Here is a 16485-nt window from a genome sequence, read left to right as displayed (position 1 = left end):
GGATATACTTGAGAGAAGTAATACATGAAGAATTTATAGTTCAAAAGCTTATGTTCAACAGAAAAATAATAGGTTATGCCAGCCAAAAGTAGCTTCAACCACAATAAAGTCCTTTATCTAAAGAAGTAGACTTAGGATTCCTTTCCAAAAATGTATGAGGCTTCATAGAGGTTGGTGAGGCAATACTATGTGAGGGAACATCTGGCATGAACTTACCAAGTGCAGTGCCAAGATTATGATTCACTTTCTGTTTCTTTGCTTGTTGTGACTGTCCTGGGTCTGATCAACTAGAATCATTTCCTATTCTATCTAGACTCTATATCATCTTCAGAAGGAGAATCTGCAAACCTGGGTTAGTGAAAGTATAGAAACATTAAAAATTAAAACCATACAATGTTTTCTTATTTCTACTCATCTATCATGCAATACAATTAAATTTATTGGGATAAATTTTAAAAATCTATCAACTCAGAATAGCAACACTAGCATTCTGTGAGCAATCAATTCCATAGTCCATCATTGGTATATTCTAAAGTAGAGCATCATGCTCACATACAAACTCTGGAATCTCAAATTGTCCCTTCTTGATATCATTCTACAAAAATTCCAAACGACTGATGTACTTCAATTTCCAGTATAATCTGCAATTTAAAAAAGTCAGAAATGAGAACATTCAGATTCTGGATGTCATGACCGAAATTGCAGCTAGAGTAGTACAATCATCTATCATAAACGAAAGTGAATAATACAGCCATCTGTTCCTTTATTAAAAAATTATTGTCAACTTTAGTATAGCACTCACCCTTCACTTAAGAAGTACCATCCAACTGTGGCTAAAACCAATCGTGATAGAAGTCCAGGATGCAAGAAATAAACTAACTGAAGCCTCTGCTTGTAATCTGTAGGAAGATCTTCATAAATCCACCTTAAAATGGATAGTCCAAGAGAGTTTTCTTCTCTCTGGACAACAATGTGTATGTATACAATGCAGAAAGGTCCTTCTGACACAGTAGTAGAGATCTTCTGGCATATATATTTCTTCAGCCTTTCTCCACCAATAACAGGAGCTGTGCCAAAAGAAACAGTAACATCGACAATATGCAAACTATATTTCTTACTGCACTGCACTATAAAACATGTAATACATTTATGTTGTTCAGATAGTGTATGTAGCATGAAAAAACAGTAACTAAAAGTACTTGCACCATGAAATACATGGCGATAGTTTTAGTGTCCAATGGAAATTTCCTATATTGTCATGACCAAGAAAAAAACTGTGAATGCCTACTCACTCCATAGAAAAAACAAAAATGGAAAAACTTACATCATAACATGGTTGCCATGAAGTTTGACCCTATGATGGGTATTAAAACTGCAGCAGAATCACCAAGTTAAAATCCCCTGTCTACTCAAAAGCTAATCAAAGGAAGAAGGCACTACTCTTTCAAAGTCCACACCCAATCTTTAAATGGTGAGTGACAGACCCCAAAAACTATATTTGGCAAAAATGTATACATAATTACCAAAAACTTTGGAACCTCCATCTAGGAAAACCAAATAACCAACAACTAAGTGTCTGTAAGCATAAGCTTCAAAGTTCATAACCAAATTTTCTAATTTTGAGTTAGCAAAGCTCAGGACTCAAACATAACCCTGTGCTCATTAAGCACCCAACGTTCTCACTGTGGCTTCAGAGGTCCACATTGTCCACTTCTCATTTGCACTGTTAAATTGTAATCTTCCTGATACACTTATAAAACTGAAGAGTGTCATTTTTATACAATTTTTTTGATGTTGTGCACTATTGTGTATGTAAGTTGGATGCATATTACTATTTATGGGTTATGTAGTATACAAATGTAGCTACTCCTTTTTTATCAGACTCAAATTCAAATCACAAATATAAGAATTTTTTATGTTATGCACTTGCGTGCATGCAAGTTGGATGCATTTCAATCTATGGGTGATGTAGCATACAAGTATAGCTATGCCTAGATTCAAATAAAAATTGAACAGTACCACTACGACTAAAATCATTATTAACAATCAGGATAAGACAAAGATAACCATGAAATATTAGGCTCATAGGTACAAATTGCTTGGCAAGCCAGAGGATTAGTACTAGCTAAAGACAACAGGACGGAACTTTGTGGACCTTGAATTGGGGGATAAGTGCCAAGTCCCTGTTGTTTGAGCTGCTATGTTGGGCATGTAGATAGAGTTGTTTGTGTTCATAGGTGCAAATTCGCCTAGCTTTTAGCAATGTGTTTGTGAATGTATGAAAATATTTAATTTAGCAATACATGCTCAAGGTTCTGGCAATCTACGTAAGCACTGTATCAAAACAATGAGTTTTTGGCTTTTTCTTTCAGACTTATGGTTTTGTTTTTCTCCCAAATTCTGAGTTGGTGAAGCTGAGGTCTCAAACATTACTACATGCTTATTAGGTTCCTGTATTCTCAATGTGGCTAGGGAGGCCTGCATGGGTTGTTTATGATTTTTTTTAATTGCTTCGCTATGCTAAAACACTAAGAAAAGAAGTCTTGTTTCCACGAAGGTTATTTGACGAATTTCTGCCCAACAACTACTACAACAAAGATTGCACGATCCTGAATAACTGGGTTCTTCTCTGCCTACCAACCAAACTACCTAAAGGGAGATTTTTTGACCTTGCCTTAGGTTAGGCAAATAAATTGGGAGGGAAGGAGAAGCCTAACCTACAGGTAGGATGACCAAAGGGAAAAGGAGAGGCTTATAGTCTTACAATACTCAGTGCTCTGGCAACAAAACTTTAACTACATGGTCAAATACTAAAATACTTGTATCTTGAAAATTGTGGGTCCTTATGGAGATGCAGAAGACTCTTCCAAAGATCACTAAGTTTTTTTTCAATATTTTTTTGTAATTGTCAAATTTATTATGCCCCGTCATATATGGGATGACGAATAATCAGTGTGAAGACAATTTTATAGTTTCACAATATTAAGTAATCATGCATGCATTTAACAATGATCATAAACATCATCTCACCAGTTATCACAATGCATCATCACATAAGAAACATAAGTAGAAAAATAAGAATACATCACAATTCAAGGGGAGAAATTGTTTTAGGTAGAAACCCAAATGGGATAAAATAGCCAAATCTTCTTTTGCTTATATATATATACATATATATATATATATATATATATATATATATATTTTATATCAATTTGTAGGCCCCAACCTGCAGGAGAAAACTACCCCTAAAATATGTAAGCTACCACTTGTGGTAGGCTACAACCTTCTTGAGGCACCAACCTCGAAGATGTAAGAAACTTCTCACTGCAGGCTACAACCTAATTGAGGCTCCAACCTTGAGAATAAGTAGGCTCTAACTTACTCTAGGCTCCAACCTCAACAATGAGAAGGCTCCATCCTGCTCCAGGCTCCAACATGATTGAGGCTCCAACCTCAATAATGAGTATGATCCAAACTGCTCTAGTCTCCAACCTTCTTCCTCTATTTCATCTCATTTTCAACTAGATCCATGATCAAAATATATCATTGAATCTACATACAAAGAAACTGTCACAAACTACAATCACAACCTACACACTCTGCCACTGCCAGGAACATTGTCACTATACAACTCACTGTCTCTTCCACACAACTTGCAACCACTATACAGACATATAACCTACAACCACTACACTTCCATAGACAACTTGTACCATCATATCAATTGTAATTACCATCACAAAATTCATTTCAATCTTTGTTGTTCACTGCCATACTATTGTCCCAAACTCTGCTTCAACCAGTTCATTGATATGGTCACTCATACCCCTTCTGGGAACCTGTTTATTTCGTGTATCCAAAACTCACAGAATATGCTCTTATACCCTATAAACACACACAAGAGTTTCTGGCCATCAAATAAGACTCAAAACAGGATCAAACCCGCTAGTTTTATCCACCTCTGAGCCTTGGTTGCCTAGATTCTTCTGGATTTCAATTTGGATCAATAAAGACTCCAAAAACCCATAATAAACTATATATGATTGGAGCTAAAAATTGTGCGTCATCAACTAGCTAACCAATTGAAAAAGGAAATTATGGCCGAAAACAAAAATATAATTGAAATTTAATTGTCGGGGAATCGAACCTTGGATGATGTACATACAATTCACATACCTCACCAACTATGTTTTCCGGTGATCCTTGCAGTGTTATGGGATCAAATTATACTTCGTATAGATTTATTTGCACAACTCTTCACAACCAATTGAGTGTGGAACCTAACCTTACTAACCGCCCCAAAACAATATTACTTATGTGTACATTTGCTTGGGGTATATTAATCCCTTGCATCACCAACTCAGCAATTCATCCAATGTTATGCTACCCAAGTAACAACACATGATTCTATTCAACATGCATTGATCATTACATATCCAAGGGTGTTACAACTCAACAAAGCATGATGATGTGCCATAAAAAAATGAACCATATTACAAACCTGACCTCCATTTATTAACAACAAATGTGACATGGCTTAGTCATGATCCAACTCGTTGATAAGCTCCACGTGTCCCACGTCTATTGTGTGACATTTTTGTGATATCAAAACTCATCCAACCTCAACCAGAATAAGGTTGAAATCAATCGAACCGAACTGTTTAATCAAAATGAAAAATAATGAAACCACGAACTTTTTTCTGTTGCAGTGATCAGATCTCCACAAATTAGATTAATTATTAAGATTCATAATGAACCAAGGCTAAATTAATACAAAATTGCAAGCCAAATGGAACTTTAACAAAGAACCATCACAATGTAATTCCTGTCTCCGAACTTGGTCACACAAAACATCGCAGAATGAGTTATTTTTCCTTAGTTATTTTCGATGATCAACACACATCCATATATGTATATTTGTTTCATTGGTCTCGGGCTTGATAATTGACCATATGACCAATGCATTAAACCTGAAGCCAACATGTCAATGTGACCATTCAAAGTCTTTAGAAAACCATAAGACCAAGTCCATATGATTGGAATAAAGGGTTATTGGGAATCCATATGTTGGTGTCATCATTATGTCACACCTACCATGTGGAATTCCTTGAGTGGGCCATGTGTCGTCTAAAATTGCCCCTATTGGACAACTGAAAATGCCATTTTCACCTACCATGTGGTAGTGCCTGGCAGTGTCATGTCAATGAGCTGATGTTAGTGAGTGACATGTCTTGTTATGTGTTCAATTGTGCCAAATGTCAGTCATAAACATATCCACATCATTGTCTAATAATAATCTGCCACTTGTCATCATCAACATGGTCCAATGGGACTAGTTAAACACTGAGCATATTTACATTCATTTTGTAATTGACCTCTTGGGAGCACCATTGATTATCCCAAAACTTGCATGCCCTTTAATGACATTAACAAGTGTGAAAATCCACGAAATCATTGCCATTGATAATTCTTCTCAATGGTAGATCCACTCCAAACTTGCACACTGTTAACCTTTTAATAATATGGGTTTGACCCTATAGTTTGGCCTTTCAATTTTGCACCAACTAATATTGATTTTCAGTTGGCCATAACTTCTCATCTGGGAGGATTTTTTTTTAGCACAATATACCATTGGAAAGGTATCGACAAGAATTACTCAACCATGCTATTTGTAATATCTTTTTAGCACCTTAAATTCATCAAAAGTTAAAATAAATTCAAGCATCCATATCCTCATGTAATGAGATCTTGCGAAAGGTCAAACTATCATACTACTTCACAAAGAGTCATGTTGCTTATTTGATCAACAAGGATGGTCATACTATTTCTATCCCAGACATCCCCTTTGACATCAATGATATATTATTGTCATAAATGACAACACTATGTGCAATAATCTCCCCCTTTTTCATTGATGGAAACACCCCTAGACATTGATGATCATTGGACGTCAAAGAAAATCCAAAGATCCAAGTGAAGTGTTTCAATATATCCTTACTACAAAGATAAATGAAATGTTTGCAATATCTCCCAATTAGATATATTTATGCAATCTCTCCACATTTGACATCAACGGAAAAGGGTCACAAATATCTATATAAATACTGCCACGCTGATGAACCTATGTGACTACATGTTCCTGGATGATCATGTGGATCTGTCATGAACCATGATCCTTTATTAATTACATATAAACTCCCCCTAAGACCATGCTTTTGCTGTCGCTTCTAACTCTTCCTATTCTCCCTTTAAAACCATGCTTCAACTATTGTGGTACTCCCCCTTAGCTCATGCTCTTCTCTTTATTTATAGGTACCTGTTACCTGTCTACAATCTTTTTACATTTGAGATATCACCATCAAAATATAGTGCACATAATTTCTTCATATAGTAATTTCTTCTTCAAATTAGATTTGACAAGTTATGATATTGAGGAAGCTTTCTCCAAAGGATTAGATCCGGGGGATCAAATCTAATCAAGGTCCACCTTGACCTCTTCTCCATATGCTAGCACTAATAGAAAATCTCTCTATTATACCATCGAAATTTAAGTATGCAATCTCGATCTCTGTGACCTTCATTATGACATATGTGACATTCAACATGGATCTTCAAAACTTACAGATATGGATGAGGCATTCTTTTGATTTGGTTGACCATTTTCCATTTAGGTACCTGATCATATACTTTCGATACCTATCCACATCATTGGTCTAGAAATTTTATAGTTTTATTTAAAAACCTTGTGCATGAAAAATGATAACTAAGAAACTTACTTTGGTACTTAGGGAAAGAAGGAGATCTTGATCGTCTGAGAATGATTCTTACTGGAATTGTGTTTCCTTGTTGTTCAACCTTTGCACGATCCATATTCATTTTATTTCTGACACCTATTTTATTTTTCTTGTGAATGCATTGTGATGAACCATGTTCATTGTCTTTCTTACATCAATTCTATTTGTGGATCATTTCTCTTCCTTCTAACTCCTTACATTCTGATCTTTACGAAGTTTCTTTGAGATTCAACAAAATGAACCTGCTTGGCTTAATGTACTACTTACTTTGGATCTTCAAGTGAGCTATTGCTTGATACCATAAAATTTTGATCAAACTTCTTGGGATTTAATGAGCTAGGGGGACCATTGTCTTTAGATGCCTCAACTTCTTGATAGCTAAGACCGGTCTTGATAGGAAGGGATGTTTGCATTGTGAGAATATGATGTAGAGATTCAATGCCTTTGTTGAACTTTGAACTGAACTATTTCAATTCTTCTCTTAAATTCTGTGGTGTACCCTTGTGCACTCTGTCCTTGCTTTTGCTTGAAGTGGTGCCATTGGATCCACTAGTCCTCTACATACTTGATAAGGTAAAAGTGAAATTTTATGAAGGGTTTAAAGTCCTCCCACTTGTTTATTTTTCAAGTGCAATAGATACAAGCACAATATTTATGAACAATTGGTAATTACTTCGAATGATATAGATCTTGTTTTAATAATTCCAGTTTATCATTAAGTAATTACACTTCAGAAATTCATTCATAAACCATAAAGACAATGGATATCATAATGTACAAATACGAACACAAGGTTTACCCTAGGAAAACCCACTAACGGGAAAATCCCAACAACCTTTTCCTTAGATAAATTCTTTAGTTCAAAAAGAGTTACATCTAACGTGACTAGTTAACTATGATGTCAACAAGATCAACAAGCTACGGTCAAACTTGGTCTCCAACCCTCAAGTTAAGTCAAACCAAATCAAAATTTTGTTCTTCAATAATTTTGCCTTCTTAGGTTTGCCCAGAAGTTTAGCCTACCTAGAATAAGCTACCCAAAAGATGCTCAGAATTTCATCCTTCCTAGAAAAATTGCCAAGAAATTTGGCCTGTCTAGAAAAACTACCCATAAAATGTCACATGTGAAAAATATTTGGAGAGAGAAATGTGAGCTAGAGATAGATCTTCACCCTCTAGTTTTCATCCTTCTTCATCCTATTTTCGTTCACTTGGATGCCCATAACTTCTTTTCTGGTGATGAGGTTGAATGGGTGTGTCCCTTCACTGGGGCAAATTGACTTGATGGAGGGATAACTTGGCTAACTTGACTAACTTGGAGACAAAAATTAAAATTTCAAATTTAAAAAATTTCTTTTAAATCCAACATGAAGAACATTTCTTATACAAATTCTTTCAAGGGTTAAATAATCAAAATGACATGAATAACATGTCTTACAAATTCTTTTTACATTAAAAAGAGAAAAATCTAATTATGAAGACCAACCATAACTACAAAAATTCAACAACACTTAGTCACTAGGATCTCCCTCCAACTTCAAAGTCTTCATGTGCCTTTCCCACTAAGTTAGGGGATGACCCTTTAATTTTAGCCATGCAAATGAAATCTTTTAGTCTTCCTATATATGATGAACACTGAAATAAACTTCTAATTACTGCAACTAGTGATTTAGCTTCAGAGTGTTAATATCACCTTGGTACGTCTTGATATTGGCCTTTTCTTCCATTTTGAAAATGGACTATCAATGATTCATGACACTCGAACTAGGTTGATATTTTTCGGGTCTTTTCTTTGGCTCATTCTTTGTTTCTTCCCAATATATTGATCTCTCCTTTGATTGGACTTATTCGTTATAACCCTCATATTCTTCAAATATGATGAGCATATTAGTCAGGGCCACCATGAGGAGATTCACATTACGACTTATATCTGAAAATTGTGCTTCTAGTCGCGAAAACCTCTCGTTTGCAAGATCATAATGATTATTCACAAATTTATTGACCATGACTAGGGTTTTATGACTTTTGGCTTAATCGATATAAATTCCTTGCGAATATCCATAATATACCCAGAGAAACCTACTTTGATACCAATATGATTTTTAAACTACAATGGATAGTTTGTCACAATAGACCTGATAAAATTATACTTAAAAATTAAAAAGCTACACTATGAGGGTTTATTTCTCTTTAGATTTATGGATCTATAAATTATTGTTTGTTGTGTGTGCATGAAAAATTTAATTATGCATAAAATAGAGAATAGTGAAATAAAAACTCACAAATCAACACAAGATATATCCTGGGAAACCCTTTTGCGAGAAAACCCAAGTAGAAGGTGAGGTTGTTTTCCTCTCTTTCTCTGAATAGAAAATGGTTACGAGTAAAAATAATTAAGTCCCATGGCTCATGGGATACTACAATACACAAATACTCTCTGTTTTCTCTCTCCCTAGCTCTCTCATTTACTCTTCTCATCTATGGAACAAATTCACTCGAAAGGAATGGAACCCCTTTTCCTCCTAGTGTTTCGGTTATAACACAACTTGATTACCTATTGGTGGTTAGGTTTGACTCCCTTATCTCTTAAAAAAAGTTACAATATGGAATCTTCTAGAGTCTTCTTTATCATGATCACATGGTTATCCCCTTTTCTTTGAGTAATGGGGGCTAACATGGCATCCTCTCAAATTACGGTGGAAAAAATTAGGAAGGTAAACTTCTAAGTTTCATAACTTTTGCATACATACTCCAAGTGAGGAAATTCTTGTGTCATTGGAAAGGTCTTTGTGTGAAAAATAGGAAAAATAGATTCTATTCTAAAGTGACAAATTTTTAACCCAAAAAAAGTCATTTGATGTCTCCAAATGCTCCTGTAAGGTTTCAAACCCCAATTTTGCAAACTAAGTCATGTTGGTAAAAATGGTCTTGTGAGCTTATTCCTCTAGTTTCCAACTCTGAAAGAATTGAGGTGCATGAAAAACAATATAATGATCCAATCTAAATTAGTAGGAGTGTAAAAGGAGAGGGGAGAACATATGGACTAAGAATATTCCTCTCACTTTGTATTGTATACTGAAGAAATACACATCGAATGCTATAAGTTAGTACATTTACAAGCAACCAATTTATCCAAATTGTTGATGAATGCTTTGTCAAATATTATTAGCTTATGACCCCTACACCATATCAATTGTGAAAAGGTGTAGAGAACACATTTCTATTTTATTTTGTTAAACACCATCATAGACAACAAGATACGGCCTTAGTTGTAGGTGTTGTGAGTTAACACCAAGGTCATTCAAAAAATTGTTGGGTATGTGTTATATTCTTTCCACAACTAGCCATCAGGGGAATAATAGTTGGGAAGACCCAAGGATGTGGGGCATACCCTATTGGAAATGGAACTAGTTCTCGCCTTCATAATTGTTGTTGTACTTATTTCAATATGTATCCTATGTAACAAATAAGAGAAGAAAAGAAAAAGTTATTATTATTAAAGCATTGGTTTCATGCTCTTTATTAATTTTCTTCTAGGTAAAAGCATGTTCTTCATGCTTCTAGGGTTGTCAAGTCTTAAGGTTTATTGTTAAGAGTCAAATGAGTCAACATCATGTTTATAAGACCCTTTCGAGAAAAATGTAATTGTAAAAGGAATTATTTTTGAGTTAGAAAGTCCTGGAAACTCCAAAAGTACAAGTCGGCCCTGACAACTTCAAGTTGGCTCAAAGAATGGAATTCAACCACTTGGAAAGGCTATATAAAGGAGCATTTAGACCTCATTTGTGACTCACTCATCCACAAGTTCGATTACACAAGAGAAGTTTGATCTTTAGCTAGGAAGCAAAGGAAAAGGAGAGTGAAGTTCTAGGGGGCAAAGGAAAAGGAGAGTGAAGTTCTAAGAGGCAAGAAAAATCCAAGAAGGAAGCAAGATTATTTGTTTTCAGCTCTATCTCTCTCACACGTGAAAAGTTCTAGGGTTTCTTGTGCTGCAAAAAGAGGTCGAAGTTGCAGGTTCGAGGAAGTGAAGAATATTGTAGCTGGAAGGAAGAATACTTGCCTTGACCTCATTGAGCTTAGAAGGAGATGCCTTTCTCTAGGAGGGTATTAGGAGGAGGCTAAAATAAGGTTTTTTTTAGTAGCTACAAGGCTGAAATTACAAGGTTTAACTTACAGGAAGAGTTGTAGTATTGAAGCTAGGAGGTCGAAGTTGCAGTTTGACGTTGGCTGGTGTAGGATCAAGAAAGGACTTGCTGAAGGGCCGACTTGGTACTTGGAGGTGGACCCTTTCTAGGGTTTGGGTCTTTGTGTCTCATCTGAAGTAGATTCTATAAGAAGACAAGAGTTTTTTGGGTTTTCCCCTTGGAGAGGTTTTGCCCTAGCTAAGAGCCTAATTTCAATGTCTTTTGTTGTTGCTATTTCGATCTTGATATTTGTTTGATAAAAAAATCTATCTAAAGAACATAGAGAAGATTAAAAAAATTTACAAGCAAATATTAAGGATAAGGATAATATCAATTAATAGCTACCATTTTTCACTTTCCAACATGGTATCAAAACAAAGGTTAACAAGGAAGGTAACTAGAAGTACACTAGAAGGAATTACTTGTCAAGGGGAAGGAAAAATAAAACTCTCAAGGAAAGTATGAGGACAAAAACTCTTGAAGAGGATCTAACTAAAGACTTATTGGTAGACCTCCTTTAAAGAAGTATCAAAGGATCTTGTTATCATTCATCACTCTTGGAAATTGTTATTGGAGAAATATTTCAAGGATATTTTTAAGGCATTAAGAAGGTTTGAGACGCCGTGAAGAAGAAGCTTGGTTGTCAAGTAAGCATCATATTATTACATCGTGACTGAATCTACATGTCATATGGGTTATTTCAGTGAGGAGATAAATAAACTTGTTGGAGCATCAAATTACATAGCATGGAAGAAAAAAATTGACCTGGCACTCTTGAACATGAGGTAATGGAGTATGTTACTGGTGAAATTACTAAACCTATCAAAGACAAGGCTCAAGATATAGCAAAGTACAAGAAGGGGGAAGTAAGGGCACAAAGGATCATAGTTGAATCCATCAAGGATCCTCTTGTTTCATTTGTTGTAAATTTTAAAACTTCTAAGGCTTTGTATGATAAACTAGTGAACTTGTACTCTACAAGTACATCAGGACAAAATATGTCTTTGCAGAATAAGCTATACAAAATGAAGAAATAAAAGGATTAGGTCATGGAATCCTTTCTAATAAGAATCTATTAATTGATAGGTCACTTGCAAGAGATTGGAGAAACTCTCTCTGATTCATAAATGGCTATTTGTGTGTTAAATGCATTACCACCGAATGGAATAGCTTTGAAACAAACACCTACTCTAAAAAAGATTCAACTCCCTTTGATGAGTTGTGGGGTTAATTCATTTTGGAAGAATCCAGGATCGAGGTAAAATATGACATTGGATCAGATGAGCAGTCTCAAGCCTTTCTAGGTAGAGTCAAGAAGCTAAAGAAATGAAAGTTTGGAAAGTCCAAGAATAAAGATATGTCCAAGGTTCAATGCTTTAACAATGAGTTTGGACACTTTAAGAGGGGTTGTCTAAGCCAACAGAACAACGAGAGAAAGGAAATAAGTGAAGCTCATGTAGTTGAGGCAGTGGGAGAACCAGAGACGAAGCTGAAGAAATAAGAAGTGAAGGATATTTACCATTAAAGAAGGCATCTTGTTTGTCAGGTTCTTGGTGAAATTGGTCTTTCTTTTAGGATAATTTGCATTATTGTTTACTTTAGAAAAGTATTTATTTTTCACAACATCATAAAGAGAAGCATGTGTTAGTCTCATATGAAGAGTATACTTAGTTATGTGGCTTTGAAGGAATCATCTAGACTTTAAGAATATAGATAAACAATTTTTCATATAGTTCAACCAAACACTATCTAACATTATGTTAGAGGTAGTCATCTTGCTTAAGTGGATCAATATGATCCTGGAAGAACCATAATTTTGGAAGGTTATTCAGAAAAGAACTATGAAAAATGTAGTATATATTCCTTGTAATGAGGAAGAAATACTAGTAAAGGGATGGAGGAATGTAATGGGTCAAAAGGAAGGCTCTTTGTGAGATATATATAGCTAGAAGATGGAATAAGAAGCATAGGAATGCACATTAAAAGTGACTCTTGAATAAGAATCATGTAGAATCTTGTAACATGCTTAGTATGATTGTATGATGTTTAAAAGCAAGAATTTGAATTGCATAAATATGTATAAAGGATAAAGACATTCTCTAGAATATGTAAAATAATTAATATCAAGTATAATTTCCAAAGGAAAATTTTGTAACATGGTAATCAAGTTTGATCCTTCGACACTCTGATGCATGAAGGATGATTGAAGTGGAGATGGACCATAAGGATGTTGATATTTGGACAAGAAGGTCATCATGAGGAGATAATTTTTATTATTATTTGTTATTGGTTATATGGTTAACACATTATTTTCCTGCCTAGACGGATAGTGCAAGAATATATGAAAAATGTTTAGGCAAGCTCAACATTAGATACTGAACAATTAGAAAGTCAATATATATTCACACTGGGTTTGAAAGGTAGCAGCTCGAGAAGATGACCTGAAGCTCAACAAGGAACATCACATTCATACAGAATCTATGATCAAGCTTGATGTTTGGGAAGGCTCAATATATAATGCCTTCATCTAAGATGAGAGGATGAAAGTGATGAGAAAGAGAGATGACCTAGAACCTGTCACTAGATTTAAGCATGAAGATGGCTCCATGATACCTCAGAAGGAAGTAAGCTCGATACATGAGATGCGAAGGAAAGAGGGAGCCATGTAGCTATGAAGATCAAGTAGTTGATACTGTCATGAAGACAAGATATAAGGATTGTGGTGTTAACTTCCCAAATATAAAGGAAGTTTGGAATCTTCTTTGGTGTTGAGAAGGGAGCAAAGGAGTCTCCTTAAATAGGGGAAATGATATATTCCATAGGCAAGGGGGAATAGGGTTATCCTCTCTAGTTGAGAGGGAGTGATGTTGGAGATCACATGTGTATTCTCTTCTTCAGGTGATGGACACAGAATGACAGAGGATAAAGCATCCAAGATAGGAAAGGTACTGATATTCTTTAGGGATGTGACAAGTATCCAAGAGAAGAGTGGTCAAAGAGGATCGATATTATTTGAGGACTTAGGATTGGAGATACAAGATAAGAATATTCCTAAAAGGACATACCTTGTAGACATCCGGATAGGGTATGTTCCCTGTAGAGGTAATGCGATATCACACTTAAAACCTCCAAACATAATGCTCTTGATTAAAGTAGAGCTTGTCTAGTTAGGCCTAAGAGACAATGTCGGTCTGATGATGGTGCTTACAGTTGGCTTATTAATTAGAATCTTCTTATAAGAACTATTCAATTTTAGAATGATGTTGTGTTGGTTGTACAATTATCAATATCTCCTTAGTTAAGAGGGAGTGTTGGAAATGTAACTAGTTTCGGTCATCATAATTGTTGTTGTGCCCATTTTAATATGTATCTTATGTAACATACAAGAGAAGAAAATAAAAAATAGTTATTATTAAAGCATGGGCTTCATGAGATTTATTGATGGTCTTCTAGGTAAAATCATGTTCTTCATGGTTCTAGGGTTGTTAGGTCTTAGGATTTATTTTCATGAGTCAAAGGAGTCAACGTTGTTAGAAAATTATATATTATGGAGCAATGGAACACATAAAATATTGCAGAAATATAAACACAGAAAGCGCATAAAACAAGAGAGACACAGATATACGTGGTTCACCCAGTTTGGGCTACGTCCACCCCGAACAGCCAGTCCTTCCTTTCTATTATCCAGCAAAATATGAAGAGACACAACCTACAGCAGATCCACTGTAATATCCTTTGTTTTCTCTCACAGTCTCACCTCTCTATTTCCCGATAACAGAATACACGTCTATCACACAACCTCAAATACAATGCCCTCATACAAAGAGAGGGGTTGCCTTCTAGGGAAAAAACCCTAAACTAAACATATGTTCTACCGTCAGATCATCCGCCTAATGAACGACCCAGATTGACTAGAAATTACTATACTTTTACAAGGCAATTTTACAGCTATTTTTAGCTTCGGGAGCGCTGCCCCCGAAACCCCTCGCCAGGGGGGGCTCCCAAAGGTTGTAGCCACCCCCCCTGGACCCCCCCTGTAGCGAATATTTTACGAGCGGCGTTGCCGCCCCCATTTCGAACTGGGGTCCAATGTGGCGATATCTTTGAATACAGAAGATAATCAGGCTCCACACCCAACAATCTCCCACTTGGAGACTGATTGTAGCAACTCCACCGCTGCTCCATTTGCTGGACAATGACTCCTCTTTGGACCTGCCTGTTTCTCATCTTCATCGTCATCCTTGAAGACCAATTGAAACTGAGCATATTCTCAGTTTTTCCCTGGTTACAACTTTTGTTAGCATATCTACAGGATTCTGGCTAGTGTGTATCTTTTCCAACTTCAACTCTCCATCTTCTAACACTGATCGTATGAAATGGTACTTGAGCTATATGTGTCTAGTCCTGGAATGAAATGCTGAGTTCTTTGCAAGATGAATGACACTTTGGCTATCACTGTATAACGTTCCCATATCATGCTCCTTACCCAATTCACCCATAAACCTTTGTAACCAAATCATTTCTTTACTAGCCTCTGTAGCAGCAACATACTTTGCTTCTGTTGTTGAAAGTGCAACAACACTTTGGATTTTTGAAACCCAACTGACAGTTGTTCCTCCAACAGTAAATACATATAATGTAGTGTTCCTCCTGTTATCTCTGTCACCTGCCATATCTGCATCAACATATCCTTGTATGGAGATGTTTGAACCACCAAAGCATAATGCTTGATTTGTGGTACCTTTCAACTATCTGAGAATCCATTTCACTGCCATCCAATGTTCCTTTCCTGGATTGTTCATGTACCTGCTTACAACTCCCACTGCATGTGCAATATCAGGCCTTGTGCAGACAAATGCATACATTAAGCTTCCAACTGCTGATGCATATGGAACTTTAGACATATAATCCATGTCTTCTTGGGTCTTTGGGCACATTTCCTTGCTAAATTTGAAATGGCTAGCAAAAGGTGTACTAACTGGTTTTGCATTGTGCATGTTAAATCTTTTCAACACCTTTTGTATGTACTCATTCTGAGGCAATGTTAATTTATGATTTTTCCTGTCTCTAGTTATTCTCATACCAAGGATTTGTTTTGCAGCTCCCAAATCCTTCATTGCAAATGATTTGCCAATTTTCTTTTGAGCACATTTATTTCCTGCATGTTAGATCCCGCAACAAGCATGTCATCTACATACAATAACAATATAATATAGCTGCCATCATTTTGCTTTTTCAAATAAACACAGTGATCAGAGTGACATCTAGTATAACCTTGTTCAGACATAAACTTGTCAAATTTTAGATACCACTGCCTTGGAGCCTGCTTTAAGCCACACAAGCTCTTCTTCAACATGCACACTAGTTTCTCCTTCTCTTTTACCTCATATCCTTGTGGCTGCTGCATATATATCTCTTCCTCCAAATCCCCATGGAGAAAGGTTGTCTTTACATCTAACTGCTCAAGATACAAATCTTCAGCTGCTACAAGACTTAAAATGGTT

The 16485-nt window shown here is 35.8% G+C and overlaps 1 pseudogene; it reads right to left on the bottom strand.

Moving 5' to 3' along the window:
* Positions 1-463: 463 nt before the first annotated feature.
* LOC149156644 (uncharacterized) overlaps positions 464-16485 on the bottom strand; it is an 88930-nt pseudogene continuing 72908 nt past the window's right edge.

Source organism: Pinus tabuliformis, chromosome 9 (genome assembly GCF_031772625.1).
Source record: "Pinus tabuliformis cultivar Carrire ecotype Pingquan chromosome 9, CPIR1, whole genome shotgun sequence".
NCBI lineage: Eukaryota > Viridiplantae > Streptophyta > Pinopsida > Pinales > Pinaceae > Pinus > Pinus tabuliformis.
The sequence above is the reverse complement of the archived record's forward strand: the minus strand, read 5'-3'. Positions and strand labels throughout refer to the sequence as shown.